Genomic DNA, 22,158 nt, shown 5'->3' on the forward strand with positions numbered 1-22,158 from the left:
GGTTTGATCCCTGGGTCGGGAAATCCCCTGGAGAAGGAAATGGCAACCCACTCCAGTATTCTTGCCTGGAGAATCCCACGGACAGAGGAGCCTGGCGGGCTACAATCCATGGAGTCCCAAAGAGTTGAACACGACTGAGCATCTTCACTTTCACTTTCACATAGTAGTGAAGTCATTCAGTCGTGTCTGACTCTTTGCAATCCTGTGGACTATAGCATACCAGGCTTCTCCGTCCATGGGATTCTCCAGGCAAGAATACGGGAGTGGGTTACCATTATAAGACTACTATCAGCAATTATATGCCAATAAAATGGACAACTTGGAAGAAATGGACAAATTCTTAGAAAAGTACAACTTTCCAAAATGGAACCAGGAAGAAATAGAAAATCTTAACAGACCCATCACAAGCATAGAAATTGAAACTGTAATCAGAAATCTTCCAGCAAACAAAAGTCCAGGTCCAGATGGCTTCACAGCTGAATTCTACTAAAAATTAAGAGAAGAGCTAACACCTATCCTACTCAAACTCTTCCAGAAAATTGCAGAGGAAGGTAAACTTCCTAACTCATTCTATGAGGCCACCATCCCCTTAATACCAAAACCTGCCAAAGATGCCACACAAAAAAAAAAAAAAAGAAAGAAAGAAAGAAAGAAAACTACAGGCCAATAGCACAGATGGACATAGATGCAAAAATCCTTAATAAAATTCTAGCAATCAGAATCCAACAAAACATTTTTAACATACATCATGACCAAGTGGTCTTTATCCCATGGATGCAAGGATTCTTCAATATCCACAAATCAATCAATGTAATATACCACATTAAATGATTATCTCAATAGATGCAGGGAAAGCCTTTAACAAAATTCAAATCCATTTATGATAAAAACTCTCCAGAAAGCAGGAATAGAAGGAACATACCTCAACATAATAAAAGCTATATATGACAAACCCACAGCAAACATTATCCTCAATGGTGAAAATTTGAAAGCATTTTCCCTAAAGTCAGAAACAAGACAAGGGTGCCCATTTTCACCACTACTATTCAACATAGTTTTGGAAGTTTTGGCCACAGCAATCAGAGCAGAAAAAGAAATTAAAGGAATCCAGACTGGAAAAGAAGAAGTAAAACTCTCACTGTTTGCAGATCACATGATCCTCTACATAGAAAACCCTAAAGACGTCACCAGAAAATTACTAGAGCTAATCAATGAATATAGTAAAGTTTCAGGATATAAAATTAACACACAGAAATCCCTTGCATTCCTATACACTAAAAATGAGAAAATAGAAAGAGAAATTAAGGAAACAATTCCATTCACCATTGCAACAAAAAGAATAAAATACTTAGGAATATATCTACTTAAGGAAATGAAAGACCTATATATAGAAAACTATAAAACACTGGTGAAAGAAATCAAAGAGGAAACTAATAGATGGAGAAATATACCGTGTTCATGGATCAGAAGAATCAATATAGTGAAAATGAGTATACTACCCAAAGCAATCTATAGATTCAATGCAATCCCTATCAAGCTACCAACAGTATTCTTCACAGAGCTAGAACAAATAATTTCACAATTTGTATGGAAATACAAAAAACCTCGAATAGCCAAAGCGATCTTGAGAAAGAAGAATGGAACTGGAGGAATCAACCTACCTGACTTCAGGCTCTACTACAAAGCCACAGTTCTCAAGACAGTATGGTACTGGCACAAAGACAGAAATATAGATCAATGGAACAAAATAGAAAGCCCAGAGATAAACCCATGCACCTATGGACACCTTATCTTTGACAAAGAAGGCAAGAATATACAATAGAGAAAAGACAATCTCTTTAACAAGTGGTGCTGGCAAAACTGGTCAACCACTTGTAAAAGAATGAAACTAATACACTTTATAACACCATAACAAAAATAAACTCAAAATGGATTAAAGATCTAAATGTAAGACCAAAATCTATAAAACTCCTAGAGGAGAACATAGGCAAAACACTCTCCAAAATAAATCACAGCAGGATCCTCTATGACCCACCTTCCAGAATATTGGAAATAAAAGCAAAAATAAACAAATGGGACCTAATTAAAATTAAAAGCTTCTGCACAACAAAGGAAAATATAAGAAATGTGAAAAGACAGCCTTCAGAATGGGAGAAAATAATAGCAAATGAAGCAACTGACAATGAATTAATCTCAAAAATATACAAGCAACTCCTGCAGCTCAGTTCCAGAAAAATAAACTACCCCATCAAAAAATGGGTCAAAAAACTAAACAGAAATTTCTCCAAAGAAGGCATACAGTTGGCTAACAAACACATGAAAAGGTGCTCAAGATCACTCATTATCAGAGAAATGCAAATCAAAACCACAATGAGGTACCATTTCATGCTAGTCAGAATGGCTGCTATCTAAAAGCTACAAGCAAAAATGCTGGAGAGGGTGTGGAGAAAAGAGAACCCTTTTACACTGTTGGTGACAATGCAAACTGGTACAGCCACTATGGAGAACAGCGTGGAAGATTCCTTTAAAAAAAAAAAAAAAACAACTGGAAATAGAACTGCCATACGACCCAGCAATCCCAGTGCTGGGCATACACACTGAGGAAACCATAATTGAAAGAGACATGGCTACCCCAATGTTCATCACAGCACTGTTTATAATAGCCAGGACATGGAAGCAACCTAGATGTCTATCAGCAGATGAATGGACAAGAAAGCAGTGGTACATATACACAATGGAGTATTACTCAGCCATTAAAAAGAATACATTTGAATCAGTTCTAATGAGGTGGATGAAACTGGAGCCTATTATACAGAGTGAAGTAAGCCAGAAAGAAAAACACCAATACAGTATACTAATGCATATATATGGAATTTAGAAAGATGGTAATGATAACCCTGTATGCGAGACAGCAAAAGAGACAGAAATGTATAGAACAGTCTTTTGGACTCTGTGGGAGAGGGCGAGGGTGTGATGATTTAGGAGAATGCCATTGAAACATATATAATATCATATGTGAAACTAATCACCAGTCCAGATTCAATGCATGATACAGGATGCTCGGGGCTGGTGCACTGGGTGACCCAGAGGGATGGTATGGGGAAGGAGATGGGAGAGGGGTTCAGGATGGGGAACACGTGTACACCTGTGGCAGATTCATGTTGATATATGGAAAAACCAATACAATATTGTAAAGTAATTATACTCCAATTAAAATAAATAAATTTATATTAAAAAACAGAGACGAATAATACACTAGAAGGAACCAATAGGATAATAACTGAGACATTAGAATGAATAAATGAACTGGAGGGCAGAATGGTGGAAATCATGGCCACACAATAGACTATAGAAAAAACAATAGGGAAAAAAAAATGAAGATAGAGTAAGAGACTTCTGGGACAACATTAAATGTTCCAACATTCTCTTTATAGGGGGCCCAGAATGAGAAAAGATCAAGAAAGGACCTGAGAAAATATGAAGAGATAACAGCTGAAAACTTCCCTAACATGGGAAAGGGAAATAATCAACCAAGCCCGAGAAGCACAGAGAGTTCCATGAAGGATAAACCAATGGAGGAACACACTGAGACACATAGTAATCAAACTGACAAAAATGAAAGACAAAGCTAAAAATAAAATATTAAAATCAACAAGGGGAAAACAACAAATAACGTATAAGGGAACTCCCATAATCTCTCAGCTGATTTCTCAACAGAAACTCTACAAGCCAGAAGGTAATGGCATGATATATTTCAAGTGATGAAAGAGAAGAAACTGCAACCAAAAATACCTTACTTCAGGAAAGCTCTCATTCAATTCGATGAAGAAATCAAAAGATTTCCAGACAAGCAAAAGTTAAGAGAATTCAACATCACCAAACCAGCTTTACAACAAATGCTAAAGAAACTTCTTTAGATAGGAAAGACAAGCGAAAGAAAAGACCAGCCTACAGAAAATAAGCCCAAAATAATTTAAAAAATGGTAATAAGATCATACATAGCAATAATTACCTTAAATGTAAATGGATTAAATGCACCAACCAAAAGACATAGACTGGCTGGGCAGATGAAAACATATACCTGTATCCACTGCCACTTACCACATCACTAGATACAGTTTGACTCTGCAAACTGTATCTAATTATTTTATATTGTTAGGTTAATAATGTTCGCATTTTGGTTTTCAATTTCAATTATCTTTTATTTTTTTGTCTGGTTATTGATTGTGAAAATTGATAAACATATTTTACTATTGTGATTATGTAACTATTACTTAATACCACTGTAAAATGATTGGCCAACAGCAAAATAATAGAATTGTATGTCATCAAAACTTCCATTTAATAGAAAACCTTGTAGTCACTTTTTAAAATCCAGGTGCATATTGGTGTTATCTTGAAACTTTTTGAAAACTGTAAATGCCCAGTTATTACTTATTTTACTCCAAACCTCCAGATATGTTTCTAATGAACAGCTGTGTTTAAAAACAGCTGGACTATATGATGATCCTTTACTTTTCGTTTGTTTCACTTTTTCTATTTCATATTAAGTGTTTCCATTTCATTTAGATTATGTTTTCCAATTTCTCCATCTCTTCTTCTTCTTTTCTTCATTTTCTCACAAACCTTTATCAATCATTGTAGAAAAGCTTTTGGATGCATATATGTAAATTGCCTGTATTATATATATATATATGCATTTTAGAAAACTTATGAACTTTTGACTTACTAAAATATTTACAACATTTTTGGGTATCATTTATGTGACTTAGTATGATAGAATTCTAGATTTCTAATAAAAAATAGATGTGCTACAAAGGTTTACTGTATCTTTTATACTATATCTTGTCAGTATCTTATAATAAGGTATACTGGAAAAATCTGAAAAATAGCATATGTTCATATGTATAATTGAATCACCTTGCTGTGTACCTGAAACAATGTTTAAGTCAACTTTACTTCAATAAAATACATAAAATGAAAATAATAAAATAATCAACACTAAGAAAAATGTAAATGGACTAAATTCTCCAATCAAAAATAAAAGATTGGCTGAATGTATTTAAAAATCACAAGACTGTTCATACACTGTCTACAAGACACTTCAGATATAAGGACACACACAGACTGAAAGTGAGGAGATAGAAAAAGATATTCCATGCAAATATAAATGAAAAGAAAGCTCAATTTTAATACTTACATCAGACAAAATATAACTTAAAATAAAGCAAAAAAACAAGAGGATATTATATAATAATAACAGGGTCAATCCACAGAAAAGATATAACATTTGTAAGAATACATATATGTAATGAAGAGTACATGAACCAAATATAAACAGACATAAAGGGAGAAATTTAAAGTAATATGAAAATAGTAGGGGCTAACATCCCACTTATATCAATGTTAGGTCATCTAGACATAAAATCAAAAAGTAAACTTTGTCTAATGACACATTAGACGGGATGCACCTAATAGACAACTACAGAAGATTCCATCCAGTAGAATACACATTATTTTCAAGTGTACATGAAACTTTCTCCAGGATTGATCACATACTATGCCACAAGACAAGTTTCAGTAACTAAGACAATTGAAGTCATATCAAGCATTTTTCCCCCCTGAGGCTAGAAATCAATTAAGAGAGAGAGAGAGAAAAGAAAAAAACCCTTCAAAACCCAGAAGTACATAGGAGCTAATTTTTTTTTTTTTTTTTTTTACTAAATAGCCAATGAGTCAATGAAGAAATCAAAGAAGAAATCAGAAAATATATTGATGTAAATAAAAGTAGAAACACAACTTTCCAAAATTTATGGGACACAGCAAAAGCAGTTCTAAGAGGGAAGTTTATAGTGATACAATCACTAAATAAATCTTAAATAAACAATCTAATTTTCCGTAGAAAGGATTTAGAAGAACAAACAAAGCCCCAAGTCAGCAGAAGCTTAGAAATTACAAAGATCAGAGCAGAAATAAATGAGACCAAAAAAAAAAAAAAAAGACAGAAAGAAAGAAATGCCCAAGAGATACTAACCATGGAATAGGAATTACAACCAATATTTCAAAAATACAGTCATAAGAGAATCTTGCAAGCTGTTATATGTCAACAAACTGGACCACTTAGAAGAAATGGATAAACCATTAGCAAGATGCAAACTTCCAAGACTAAATAAGGAACAAATGCAAAAAAGTTCAGACTTTTTGCTAGTACTGAACTTGTATCAATAATTTTTAAATTCCCAACAAAAGTTCTAGACCAGAAAGCTTCACAAGGGAATTCTCAGTTCAGTTCAGTCATTCAGTTGTGTCCGACTCTTTGCGACCCCATGAATTGCAGCATGCCAGACCTCCCTGTCCATCGCCAACACCCGGAGTTCACTCAGACTCACGTCCATAGACTCAATGATGCCATCCAGCCATCTCATCCTCTGTCTTCCCCTTCTCTTCCTGCCCTCTATCCCTCCCAGCATAGGAGTCTTTTCCAATGAGTCAACTCTTTGCATGAGGTGGCCAAAGTACTGGAGTTTCAGCTTTCGCATCATTCCTTCCAAAGAAATCCCAGGGCTGATCTCCTTCAGAATGGACTCGTTGGATCTCCTTGCAGTCCAAGGGACTCTCAAGAGTCTTCTCCAACACCACAGTTCAAAAGCATCAAGTCTTCGGCGCTCAGCCTTCTTCACAGTCCAACTCTCACATTCATACATGATCACAGGAAAAATCATAGCCTTGACTAGACGAACCTTTGTTGGCAAAGTAATGTCTCTGCTTTTCAATATGCTATCTAGGTTGGTCATAAATTTCCTTCCAAGGAGTAAGCGTCTTTTAATTTCATGGCTGCAGTCACCATCTGCACTGATTTTGGAGCGCAGAAAAATAAAGTCTGACACCATTTCACTGTTTCCCCATCTATTTCCCATGAAGTGATGGGACTGGATGCCATGATCTTCCTCTTCTGAATGTTGAGCTTTAAGTCAACTTTTTCACTCTCCTCTTTCATTTTCATCAAGAAGCTTTTGAGTTCCTCTTCACTTTCTGCCATAAGGGTGGTGTCATCTGCATATCTGAGGTTATTGATATTCCTCCTGGCAATCTTGATTCCAGCTTGTGCTTCATTCAGTCCAAAGTTTCTCATGGTGTACTCTGCATATAAGTTAAATAAGTAGGGTGACAATATTCAGCCTTGACGAACTCCTTTTCCTATTTGGAACCAGTCTGTTGTTCCATGTTCAGTTTTAACTGCTGCTTCCTGACCTGCATACAGGTTTCTTAAGAGGCAGGTCAGGTGTTCTGGTATTCCCATCTCTTTCAGAATTTTCCACAATTTATTGTGATCCACACAGTCAAAGGCTTTGGTATAGTCAATAAAACAGAAATAGATGTTTTTCTGGAACTCTCTTGCTTTTTTGATGATCCAGTGGATGTTGGCAATTTGATCTCTGGTTCCTCTGCCTTTTCTAAAACCAGCTTGAACATCTGGAAGTTCATGGTTCACGTATTGCTGAAGCCTGGCTTGGAGAATTTTGAGCATTACTTTACTAGCGTGTGAGATGAGTGCAATTGTGTGGTAGTTTGAGCAGCCTTTGGCATTGCCTTTCTTTGGGATTGGAATGAAAACTGACCTTTTCCAGTCCTGTGGCCACTGCTGAGTTTTCCAAATTTGCTGGCATATTGAGTGCAGCACTTTCACAGCATCATCTTTCAGGATTTGAAATAGGTCAACTGGAATTCCATCACCTCCACTAGCTGTGTTCGTAGTGATGCTTTCTAAGGCCCACTTAACTTCACATTCCAGGATGTCTGGCTCTAGGTCAGTGATCACATCATCATGATTATCTGGGTCATGAAGGTCTTTTTTGTACAGTTCTTCTGTGTATTCTTGCCACCTCTTCTTAATATCTTCTGCTTCTGTTAGGTCCATACAATTTCTGTCCTTTATCGAGCCCATGTTTGCATGAAATGTTCCCTTGGTATCTCTAATTTTCTTGAAGAGATCTCTAGTCTTTCCCATTTTGTTGTTTTCCTCTATTTCTTTGCATTGATTGCTGAGGAAGGCTTACTTATCTCTTCTTGCAATTCTTTGGAACTCTGCATTCAGATGCTTATATCTTTCCTTTTCTCCTTTGCTCTTTGCAAGGGAATTCTACCAAATATTTAAACAAGAGTTAATACTTATCCTTTTCAAAGTATTCCAAAGAATCAAAAAAGGTAACATATCTAAGCTCATTCTATGAGGTCAGCATTACACTGATACCAAAATGAGGTAAAGACACTAAAAAAAAAAAAAAAAAGTAAAAGAAAGAAAGAAAATTACATACCAGCATCCCTAATGAACAAAGATGCAGAAATCCTCAACAAAATATTATTACCAAAGTCAAAAATATAAGAGAAAGATCATACATCTTGATAAAGTGACATTTATTATAGGAATGGAAAGATGTTGGCATATCCACAAATCAATCAACATGAAACACACACTATATTGACAAATCAAAGTATAAAAATCACAATAGACATTGAAAAGCATTTGACAGCATTCGACATCCATTTTGTAACAAAAATTCTAAACACAGTTTTTGTAGAGGGGTCATATTTAGCATATTCTGCATAATAAAGGACATTTATGAAAAATCCATAGTTAACATAATATTCAGTGGTATAAAGCTGAAAGCTTTTCCTGTAAGATCAGAAAAAAACAAGGATGCCCAATTCACACCATTGATATTTAACAAAGTATTAGAAGTCCTAGTTACAACAAACAATAAATACCACTGCTGGTATTTACAGAAATAAAAACATTCATTTGAAAAGATATATGTACCACAACGTTCATCACATCATTATTTACAATAGCAAAGAAATGGAAATAACTTTAATGTCCATCAACAGACCAATAAATAAAGAAGATGTTACACACATACACACACACACACAACAATGGAGTATTACTCAGTTATAAAAAATACAATTTTGCTATTTGGAACAACATGGATGAATCTGGAGGTTATTATGTTTGTGAAATAAGTCAGAGAAAGGCAAATATGGTATGTTTTCACTTACATGTGGAATTTTAAAAATAAAGCATACAAGCAAATAATAACAAAGCAGAAACTTACTCATAGACAAAAAGAACAAACTACTTGTAGGAAGGCAAGGAGAAAAGTAAGTAAAGGAAATTAAGCAGTATAAACTACTAGGTGTAAAATTACAATGATGTACATAGACAAAAATATGTAGCACAGGGAATGCAGCCAATATTTTCTAATAATTTTATATGGAGTAAAATCCATAAATATATAAAATTACTATCTGTATACCAAAAACAGTGGGCTTCCCTGATTGCTCAGTTCGTTAAGCATCTGCCTGCAATGCAGGAGACCACAGTTCAATTCCTGGGTTTGGAAGTTCCCCTGGGTAATGGATAGGCTAACCTCTCCTGTGTTCTTGGGCTTCTTTTGTGGCTCAGCTGGTAAAGAATCCACCTGCAATGCAGGAGACATGGGTTTGATCCCTGGGTTGGGAGGACCACCTGGAGAAGGGAAAGACTGCCCACTTCAGTACTCTGGCCTAGAGAATTCCATGGACTGTATAGTCCTAGAGGTCGCAAGGAGTCAGACATGATTGAGGGACTTTCACTTTTACTTTCACTTACTTTCATACCTAAAGCAAATATAACATTGGAAGTTAACTATACTTCAATTTTAGAAAGTGAATGTCCATGATATTGCAACTATGGGAAGCAACCATAAAAAAGTGTTCAGTTCAGTTCAGTCGCTCAGTCGTGTCCGACTCTTGGCGACCCCATGAGCTGCAGCACGCCAGGCTTCCCTGCTGCGGCTGCTGCTAAGTCACTTCAGTCGTGTTGGACTCTGACGACCCCATAGAAGGCAGCTCACCAGGCTCCCCCATCCCTGGGATGCTCCAGGCAAGAACACTGGAGTGGGTTGCCATTTCCTTCAATGCATAAAAGTGAAAAGTGAAAGTGAAGTCACTCAGTCGTGTCAGAATCTTGACTACCCCATGGACTTCAGCCTACAAGGCTCCTCCAACCATGGGACTTTCCAGGCAAGAGTACTGGAGTGGGGGGCCATTGTCTTCTCCGCCAGGTTTCCCTATCCATCACCAACTCCCGGAGTTCACTCAAACTCATGTCCATCGAGTCAGTGATGCCATCCAGCCATCTCATCCTCTGTCATCCCCTTCTCCTCCTGCCCCCAATCTCTCCCAGCATCAGAGTCTTTTCCAATGAGTCAACACTTTGCATGAGGTGGCCAAAGTATTGGAGTTTCAGCTTTAGCCTCAGTCCTTCCAATGAATACCCAGGACTGATCTCCTTTAGAATGGACTGATTGGATCTCCTTGCAGTCCAAGGGACTCTCAAGAGTCTTCTCCAACACCACAGTTCAAAAGCATCAATTCTTTGGTGCTAAGCTTTCTTCAGAGTCCAACTCTCACATCCATACATGACTACTGGAAAAACCATAGCCTTGACTAGACAGACCTTTGTTGGCAAAGTAATGTCTCTGCTTTTGAATATGCTATCTAGGTTGGTCATAACCCTCCTTCCAAGGAATAAGTGTCTTTTAATTTCATGGCTGCAGTCATCATCTGCAATGATTTTGGAGCCCCCCAAAAATACAGTCTGACACTGTTTCCATTGTTTCCCCATCTATTTGCCATGAAGTGATGGGACCAGATGCCATGATCTTTGTTTTCCGAATGTTAAGCTTTAAGCCAACTTTTTCCACTCTCCTCTTTCACTTTCACCAAGAGGCTTTTTAGTTCCTCTTCACTTTCTGCCATAAGGGTGGTGTCATCTGCATATCTGAGATTAGGAAAGTTAAATAAATAGTCTTATTTAGGCTTCAGAGACAAACCAGAGCAGGCATCTAACCTTGCTTCTAATCTGTCTGGAGACTCCCCTGACTGTGAGTGCCCTCAGATTGATGATCATCCATGGATGATACCTGAGAAACAGAACTGCAATTTCTGAAGTCTCACCCACAGAGTGAACATACTGCTTGGGATCTTTTCCCAATGAGGACTTTAGTTGTGCTCTCTCAAGGGAATTCCCAGTGCTATTTTGTATATGAAAGCTGGTCAAAATCCAATTTGAAGATATATCCTCTGCTGTTTCTATTTCACCATCTTTTAATGATAGTATAATGAAAGCAAGCTGGATAATTTTCTAATGAATATTAGTATTATTTATTTTTTTATAATGAGTTTCAAAGAATAGTAAGGAGAGATAAGAGAGCCTTCCTCAGTGATCAATGCAAAGAAATAAGGAACAATAGAATAGGAAAGACTAGAGATCTCATCAAGAAAATTGGAGATACCAAGGGAATATTTCATGCAAAGATGGGCTCAATAAAGGGCAGAAATGATATGGACTAACAGAAGCAGAAGACATTATGAAGAGGTGGCAAGAATACACAGAAGAACTATATAAAAAAGATCTTCATAACCCAGATAATCATGATGGTGTGATCACTCATCTAGAGAAGTCAGATAGGCCTTAGGAAATATCACTATGAACAAAGCTAGTGGAGGTGATGAAATTCCAGTTGAGCTATTTCAAATCCTAAAACATGATGGCATGTCAGTGCTGCACTCAACATGCTAGCATATTTTGGAAAACTCAGGAGTGGCCACAGGACTGGAAAAGGTCAGTTTTCATTCCAATCCCAAAGAAAGGCAATGCCAAAGAATGCTCAAACTACCACACAATTGAACTCATCTCACACGCTAGTAAAGTAATGCTCAAAATTCTCCAAGCCAGGCTTCCCAATACATGAACTGTGAATTTCCAGATGTTCAAGCTGGTTTTAGAAAAGGCAGAGGAACCAGAGATCAAATTGCCAACATCCACTGGATCATCGAAAAAGCAAGAGAGTTCCAGAAAAACATCTATTTCTGTTTTATTGACTATGCCAAAGCCTTTGACTGTATGGATCACAATAAACTGTGGAACATTCTGAAAGAGATGAGAATACCAGACCACCTGACCTGCCTCTTGAGAAACCTATATGCAGGTCAGGAAGCAATAGTTAGAATGGGACATGGAACAACAGACTGGTTCCAAATAGGAAAAGGAGTATGTCAAGGCTGTATATTGTTACCCTGCTTATTTAGCTTATATGCAGAGTACATCATGAGAAACGCTGTGCTGGAAGAAGCACAAGCTGGAATCAAGATTGCCAAGAGGAATATCAATAACCTCAGATATGCAGATGACACCACCATTATCGCAGAAAATGAAAAAGAACTAACGAGTCTCTTGATGACAGTGAAAGAGGAGAGTGAAAATGTTGGCTTAAAATTCAACATTCAGAAAACGATGATCATGGCATCCGGTCGCATCACGTCATTGGAAATAGATGGGGAAACAGTGGAAACAGTGGTTGACTTTATGTTTCTGAGCTCCAAAATCACTACAGATGGGCATTGCAGCCATGAAATTAAAAGATGCTTACTCCTTGGAAGAAAAGTTATGACCAACCTAGACAGTATATTAGAAAGCAGAAACATTACTTTGTCAACAAAGGTCCATCTAGTCAAGGTTATGGTCTTTCCTGTAGTCATGTATGGATGTGAGAGTCGTACAATAAAGAAAGCTGAGTGCCAAAGAATTGATACTTTTTACTGTGGTGTTGGGAAGACTCTTGAGAGTCCCTTGGACTGCAAGGAGATCCAACCGGTCCATCCTAAAGGAAATCAGTCCTCAGTGTTCATTGGAAGGACTGATGTTGAAGCTGAAACTCCAATATTTTGGCCACCTGATACAAAAAGCTGACTCATTTGAAAAGACCGTGATGTTGGGAAAGATTGAAGGCAGCAGGAGAATGGTACAACAGAGGATGAGATCATTGAATGGTATCACCGACTCAATTGACTGGAGTTTGGGTAAACTCCAGGAATTGGTGATGGACAGAGAGGCCTGGCATGCTTCAGTTGATGTGGTCACAAAGAGTCGGACACCACTGAGCGATTGAACTGAACTGAACTGAGTGGCTTATTTTGTTAACGGATCCTTTGAACCTGAGACAAATGTGAAAATTTTCGGCAAAACACTAAGTCATGTTTGACACTTTTTCTACTTAAATTTATATCACGAAACTCTGAATCCATCTGTTTAGTCAGCATACATATATTAAGGAATGCTGGGCACCATTGTTAATTTCTGCCTTTAGTAATTATGACTTATGTGGGAGACAATCAACAATTTAATAAAGATAATTTCAAGAATTCACAACTGCAGTGAAATACATGAAATCAGTGACCTGGCAGAGTTTCCACAAGGCCTCCTGTATCTCAGGTTCAGGATCTTTACTATCAGCAACTAAATATCTTTACAGGAAGAACAACCAAAATAAAGAGATTTCTGTATAAGTAGAATTGTATATGTTGCAAGTTTGTATTCAAATATATAAATTCAATTTATCCAAGATATCTAGGAAATATTATGGATCTATTGAATGTAAGAAAACTTATAGAAAACCCTAATTGTACCTATTGGATCCAAGCAAGAACCTATTTGACTTTGTGTTCTTTCAATCTATATTGAATTTACTTTCTTGGGCTCCAAAATCACTGCAGATGATGACTGCAGCAAAGAAACTTGTTCCTTGGAAGAAAAGCGATGGCCAACCTAGACAGCATATAAAAAAGCAGAGGCATTACTTTGCCAACAAAGGTCCATCTAGTGAGAGTTGGACTATAAAGAAAGCTGAGAGCTGAAGAACTGATGTTTTTGAACTGTGGTGTTGGAGAAGACCCTTGAGAGTCCCTTGGACTGCAAGGAGATCAAACCAGCCAATTCTATTTTTGTTTTTGTTTTTTTTTTAATTAATTTATTTATTTCAAATGGAGGCTAATTACAATATTGTAGTGGTTTTTGCCATTCATTGACAGGAATAAGCCATGTGTGTACATGTGTTCCCCATCCTGAACCCCCCCTCCCTCTTCCCTCCCCATCCCATCCCTCAGGTTTATCCCAGTGCACCAGCCCTGAGCACCCTGTCTCATGAATCTAACCTGGACTGGTGATCTATTTCACATACGATAATATACATGTTTCAATGTTATTCTCTCAAATCATCCCACCCTCGCTTTCTCCCACAGAGTCCAAAAGACTACATCTGTGTCTCTTCTGCTGTCTCACATATAGGGTCATTGTTACCATCTTTCTAAATTCCATATATATGTGTTAATATACTGTATTGGTCAAACCAGTGAATTGTAAAGGAAATCAGTCCAGAATTTTCATTGGAAGGACTAATGCTCAAGCTGAAACTCCAATACTTTGGCCACCTGATGCAAAGAGCTGACTCATTTAATAAGACCCTGATCCTGGGAAAGATTGAAGGCAGGAGAATAAGGGGAAGACAGGATGAGATGGTTGGATGGCATCACCAACTCAGTGGACATGAGTTTGAGCAAGCTCAGGACAGGGAAGCCTGGCATTCTGCAGTCCATGAGGCTGCAAAGGATCAGACATGACTGAGCAACTGAACTGAACTGAATGTGTATTGAAATTGTCTTCATTTTATAATTTTACAGAGCAATAATCATCTTTCCCATTCTTTAACCTTGACAGCTTTTACACATTTTTCAGAGTGAGTTTAAATTCCATTTTGTAAGCAAGACTTTCTTGTTCTTCCAGTTCTGTCTAAACTCCAAGCTGGCAGCCATGGTCAGCCACCTGTCAGGAATAAAGTAACACATGAACTAATGATCAGCTGAGCAATGTGGGAGGTCACATGCCATCTCACCGTTATAGAGCTAAATTCTTAAACTAATGTTGGTGGCAACCTCATGCATGACTCACCTTACAAATTTAAGCTTCAAGTCAAAAACCGTATGTTTCATATTTACTAGAAAAAGTTTTAATTATTTTAATTTTAAAAATTACTTATTTTAAAATTAAAGTACAACTGGCTTACAATCTTATGTAAATCCATATGTATAGCATACTGATTCAATATTTTTATACATTAAAAATAATCACCACTGTGAGGCTAGATAGCATCTATCACCATACAAAGGTATTACAACATTATTGACTATATTCTCTGTGCTGCGTATTACATCTTCATGACCTATTTATTTTACAACTGAAAGTTTGTACCTCTTGGGCTTCCCTGGTGGCTAAGATGGTAAAGAATCTGCCTGCAACACCAGAGAACTGAATTTGATCCTTGGGTCAGGAAGATCTACTGGAGAATTGGAATGGCTATTCACTCCAGTATCCCTGCTTGGAGAATTCCATGGACAGAGTAGACTGGTGAGCTATAGTACATGGTGTAACAAAGTGTCAGACATGACTGAGCCACTAACACTTTCAGTTTCACTTTGTACTTCTTAATCTTTTTCATTTCTTTCATCCATCCATCTCCCTGTTCCCAATGCTACCATCTGTTTGTTCTCTGTATCTATGAGTCTGTTTCTGTTTTGTTATGTTTCTTCATTTGTTTTGCTTTTTAGATTCCCAATGTAAGAAAAATCATATGGTATTTGTCTTTCTCTGTCTGCCTCATTTCATTTAGCATAATAACCTCTAGGTCCATCTGTGTTATTTAAAGTGGCAAGGTATCACTATTTTTTATGTGAGTTGTTTTTCAGTTGCTCAGTCATGTCCAACTCTTTGCAACCCTCTGGACTACAGCACACCAGGCTTCTCTGTTCTGAGTAATATTCCACTATATATGTATATATATATGTACCACATCTTCTTTATCCATTCATCTGTTGATGGATGCTTAGATTATTTCTGTTTTCTCTATTGTGAATAATGCTACAACAGACATCACATATCTTTTAGAATCAGTGTTTTCATTTTCTCCAGTTAAATGCCCAGCAGTGCTAGATCATCTGGTAGCTCTATTTTAAATTTTTGAGAACCCTCCATATTGTTTCCAGTATTGACTACAACAGTTTATATTCCTACCAACAGCTCACTAGGGTTTCTTTTTATCCACATATTCACCAACACTTAATATTATTTGTCTTTTTTACTACAGTCAGCCTGATGGGTTTAAAGTGATATTTCAGTGTGGTTTTGATTTGAATTTCCCTGATGATTAGTGATGTTGAGTATCCATTCCTGTGTCAACCGGCCATCTGTATGTCTTTTTTTTTTTTTTTTAATATCTAGGTTCCTTGCCCATTAAAAAAAAAAATGGGTTGTGTGTTTCTCTTTGATGTTGAATTGTGTGTGCTCTTTATAAATTTCAGATATAAACCATGTATTGACAGATATCTACTCCCATTCATTAGGTTGTCTTTTCATTGTGTTGTTGGTTTCCTTCACTGTGCAAAAGATTTTTAAGTTTAATTATATCCCATTTGTTTATTTATGCTTGTTTCCCTTGCCTGAAGAAAAAATTATTGCTAAGACTAATATCAAAGAACTTATTGCCTGAGCTTTCTTCTGAGTTTTATGGTTTCATATCCTATGTTTAATTCTCTAATCCATTTTGAATTTATGTTTGCATATGGTATGAGAATATGTTTTCTTTATTCTTTTACATGTAGCTCTGCAGTTTTCCCAACACCACGTATTGAAAAGACTGGAATTTTTCCAGTGTCTATTCTTGGTTTTTTGAGTCATAGATTAATTGACCATAAGTGTATGGGCTTATTCCTGGGCTTTTTATCCTGTTCCACTGATACATGTGTCTGTTTTTGTGCCAGTAGCATACTGTTTTATTACTGTAACTTTCAAAATTCAGTTTAGAGATAGTTTTACTTCTAAAGGTCTGGACGTTTTCTCTTTGTAGATAATGAAAACTATGAAACTAACACTTCTTTTTTTTTGTTATGACACTTTTGGATATTAGATACAAATTTATGTTTCAACTATGGAACCATTTTGGACTTTATGTCTGCTCATCTGTGTTCTCTTTTCCACATTGATCTGTTTCTCATATTCTAATTTATATTTCCTTGGTTCTAATATTTTATTTATGCTTTAATATTTTGGTAGTTATGTTTTTACAAGCCATGTGAATCCTTTGTGGATTAACTAAGGATATAGTTAGGTTCCTTGGTGGCTTAAATGGTAAACAATCTGCCTTCAAGGCAGAAGACCCAGGTTAGATTCCTAGGTTGGGAAGATCTCCTGTAGAAGGGAATGGTTATTCACTCCAGTATTCTTTCCTGGAGAATTCCATGGAGAGAGGAATTCCACCGAGCCTGGTGGACTACAGTCCGTGGGTTTGCAAAGAGTCAGACATAACTGAGGGACTTTTTATTTTATTTTATTTAAGGATATGAATAAGCTCCTTGCTCAAAATTATACTGAGTACAATAGCTGTGCCATTTCTAAACCCCATGACTTCTCAGTTTGTTTGTTTGTTTCTCTCTCTCTCTCTCACGTTTTTAAGTTCTATTTTTCTTCCTAAGTTTCTCTCCAGGAAACAGTAAGCTTAAAAATTTTGTACTTGCTGATTACCTAACTTTACTTGTGGAAAAAAAAAAAAACTTAAATTTTAAACACTACTAAATTTTATTCTCTTAATTCTAAACCACTCTCAAAAATCCCAGGACTGTTTTAAGTGTTATTTTGAATTATTCCTTCAAAGGCTTATTATTCACATCTCATTTTTCTTTTAGTTTGCATCTTCACATTTATGAATTCTATTTTATTTTATTCCTAGATATGACTGGATTTGTTCATATACCTAAAAATATGTATCATTTTTGTTTGATAATCTTAGGATCTGGTTTGACCCTAATAAAATAATTTAAAACAAAACACAGAAAATAGCTTAGGAGCTATTGATATGTTTGCATATATAAATTTTAAATAGATGCATGGGAAAAGAATCACATAGAAACATTCAAAAGAAAAAAAAATCTGGTAAAATTAATTCACATGGTTAACTAAGAGAGAATTTCTTCAATGCATGAGCAGCTTTTGCAAATTTCTGAAAAAAAGAAAAAGACTGAGAACTCAAAAGATAAATGGTCAAAGTATGTTTACTTGGAAGTCACAGGAAAATAAATAAATATATGGAAAAATGTGTAAGTTTTATAATAGACAAAATGGAAACATAAATATAAATAACCATGAGATACCATTTTTTTTTTATTTATCCAATAGGCAGATATTAAGTTGTTTGATAATGATGAGTTTTATCCAAGGTACTGAGAAATAACCCCTTTCACATGCTGTTGGTGAGAGTACACATTGACATGAATTTCAAACAGCAACATTTATCACCATTTAAAAATGTACATGTTCTTTAATCCAGCCAGTTAATTCCTGGGGATTTTTTACACATATGTTTGAATTATAGAAATAATAAAAATGCTAATTCCAGTATTAAGTGTAATCCCATTTGGTCACTTACTCAGTAAGCAATTATTGCCTCATATGCCAGGCCACCTGATGAGAAGAGCTGACTCATTGGAACAGACTCTTATTCTAGGGAAGAAGGCAAAAGGAGAAGAGGATGGCAAAGGATGAGATGGTTAGATAGCATCACCGACTCAATGGACATGAATGTGAACAAACTCTGGGAGATAGTGAAGGACAGGGGAGCCTGGTGTGCTGCAGTTCATGAGGTTGCAAATAGTCAGACATGACTTAGTGAGTGAACAACAGAAAACATAAGCCAAGTTTAGTTATTACGGGCAAAATTTATAATCCAAAGTGAACAAGATAAAAACATACATTAACAGGGGTCATGGAAAACAAATTAGTAACAAGTAAATACATTTATGTACATATCAGATTGTAATATATATTATGAAGAAAACAAAATTTAGGAGCATGACAGGGGAAACTGGTGGCTTTTATTAGACAGGGTGGCCAAGGAAGGACTCTGAGGAGGAGATATTTGAGATGTAACAGGGGAGGCAGGATACAGGCCCTGTAGTGACAAGGGGAAGAGGGTATGGCACATTCATACAAAGCTGCCATTAAAATTAAGGAGAACCTTTATAAAAGCATTCGCTTGCCTTTGTTGTGAGGGAACTTGCACATGACTCCTATGGTTGCAGACCTTGAAATGGAATTCTCAGTTGATCCTGAATAAATGCCTTTTTTTTTTTTTTTACTGGCAAAATATCTGTCAAATAATTTGTTTAAGACAAACAAGAGGTATTTCTCTCAGGATGATCTGAACCTTGGGTTTCACTCATATCTAGTTTAGATGATACTTAGATGAGATTTTGAACTTAACTAGAGTGAAATAAGACTTCTAGGGATGATGGGAAGGAATGAATATACTTTGCATGTGACAAATAACGTGTTTTGAGTCAAGGGCAGAATGTTATAACCTGTGAGAACTATCTTCAGAACTATATGAAATAAATTAGTAATTTATTGAAAAGTAAGTTAAGAGATCTAGATGGATTCTCATAGGATGTTGTAATGCTAATCATCCTGTTTGTGATGCCAATTGCCTCACTGTTCACACTGTTTATTGAACACAGGATAGGCAAGGCACAAGCTAAGAGGCTGGAAGAAGACTCGAGGAGCCATAGGAACTACAGACACATTTATTCTCTCCTGGCTAATGCAGCAGCCATAGCAGTAGATACACTGTATTTTCTCCTCTCATGGCTGATCCAATGGACACAGCCATGACACAGCAATAATCCCATCAGTTCTTTAGGTGGAGCTCATATATGCATACCACACACAACCCATGACCAAGCGAGCACCTTGTGATGCACAGGTGCAGTGCTACAAATGATCTCAGTTGTTACATAGTCATTATTTACAAAACATGGGATGAGAGAGCATGAACACACCATCTTTTTCTCTCTTCCCACAGATGTGTTCTGTAATCTGTCTTCCTAAGAAGTTGTTAATTATTGACAAATGTGACAGAATGGCATGTAGTACAGAATCCTATTTGTCTACATGAATTTGTGCAACTGAGTCTGTGTTTTTGTTTCGTGTGTACAAGCATATGTATATCCATAGAAAACTTATAAAAATATCTCCCAGAATTGACAGTGATGGTATTTTCAAGGGCTAGGATTTATTATAGATATCAGAGGCCTTTGAGTTTTCATCTTATACCCACACATTTCATACACATCCTTATTTTAAGAAGGGTTATTTTAAAATAGTAATTTTATACATCTGTGTCTCTTTTGCTGCCTTGCATATAGAGTTATCATTACCATCTTTCTAAATTCCATATATATGCGTTAGTATACTATATTAGGATGACCCAGAGGGATGGCATGGGGAGGGAGGTGGGAAGGGGGTTCAGGATGGGGAACATGTGTACACACGTGGCAGATTCATGTTGATGTATGGCAAAACCAATACAATATTGTAAAGTAATTAGCCTTCAATTAAAATAAATAAATTAAAAAATAAAATAATAATTTTAAAATTTATATGTATATATTTATGTATATGTTAGTATATATAAAATTATGTGTAGAACTAAGAAACACAATTTTGAAACAGTCCTTTCTGAATTTGATTATAGGTTTTCAGGTTTTTCTTTTTTTTTTTTTAATTTTTAATTTTATTTTATTTTTAAACTTTACATAATTGTATTAGTTTTGCCAAATATCAAAATGAATCCATCACAGGTATACATGTGCTCCCCATACTGAACCCTCCTCCCTCCTCCCTCCCCATACCATCCCTCTGGGTCATCCCAGTGCACTAGCCCCAAGCATCCAGTATCGTGCATTGACCCTGGACTGGCATCTCTGGCTTTGACACTTAATAAGCTTCTCATTGGCCAATTTGTCTGTCAGTTTACATTTGGATGAATATATTGTTTACAAACTCAAACTGATAAATTTCACCATCTAATTTACTGAAGTGATATTACATTTTATGTTCCAACAAGCATATCATTAATGTTTAAGAATTCATCCTAGCATTTAAATATAGTATCAATGTGGTTGTGACAAATGGATTTCTTTAATGAATTGTAGCACTAACCTTACACAAGAGTCAGTTCTTTTAATCACCTATTAATTGTGTCTTGTTTAAAGAACCACCAGAAAGCCTTTTCTTTTATAAATAGTATAAACATCTTCTGCAAAGCACCTCTATTTTTGTCTCAGTTTGAAGTTGCTTCTTTGACAAATGCATTTCTGACTCTCCCAGGCAGGATTAGTTCTCCCCTCAGTAGGGCAAACTGTCTTGGTTCTATTGTTTCCTTTGCTCTCTAATTATAGTCTATACCGATCCCATTGTTTGACACACACCCCTAGAATACCATAAGCTCCCATAGGAAAATTGATATGCTTCTTACAGCAAAAACGAGTTGTACAAGACTTTATTCCCTTAAACCAAAAGTTCTTCAAATCTAAAGTTAAACAAATAAGCAACCAGAAAGTAGGTATAATCCTACAATGAAAAAAATTACTATTTTCCTCACATCTTAAAATCTTTTTATACAATTATAATTTGTGTATACCTAAAAATATTTTCCAAAACATTACTCTATATTTACTTTTACAAAACTTGCATTTTTTGACTAATGAATATATCATTAATATATTTTCATAGTAAAGTATTATTCTACAACACATTTAATAGCAATACAATTTCTTTGTATATGTATCAGTTTTATTTTAATCAATCTTTTCATGTTAGAGTTTTGGGGCTTTTCTATTTTTTTTTTTTTTCCTGAAGCATATGATTAGGTTAGATTTAAAATAAAAAAGGTTAATTTTGAGAATAAAGAGAAAACACACATCTGGAAGCAACTAAGAGCTGTCTTCCCTTCACTCAGTATTTTGCATTTTCTGCTCTCTAGCCTCCACCCAACCTTCCCAACCCAGGACACTCACTTCCAAGTTTTGTCATTTCTGGGGTCACTTTTGATGTACTAAGGTCTACTTCATTTCCATTCCTTCGCATGGGAACATAAAAATCCTAGTTGTCTCTTTTCCAGGACATGATAAGGGTGGGTCTTATCAAATTTGTAGTTATTTAAGCCATGCACAAAAGAGTATTTAATGTTTTAATTCTGTAAATTGCACAAAATCCTAGGAAAATTTCTCTTATCTTTGGCTTTTCCTGGGCTAGATGTATAGGTAATGTAACTCCTTTTAAATGATTGCAAAACTCCTAATCAGTAAAACTGTGGTCAAAATCCTTATTTTTTCCAGTGATGAGAACTATATTAAATTAGAATGTCTTCAGGTAACTGAGTTGATGAAAGAAGT

The sequence above is a fragment of the Bos indicus genome, chromosome 23 (assembly GCF_029378745.1).
Source record: "Bos indicus isolate NIAB-ARS_2022 breed Sahiwal x Tharparkar chromosome 23, NIAB-ARS_B.indTharparkar_mat_pri_1.0, whole genome shotgun sequence".
Lineage (NCBI taxonomy): Eukaryota > Metazoa > Chordata > Mammalia > Artiodactyla > Bovidae > Bos > Bos indicus.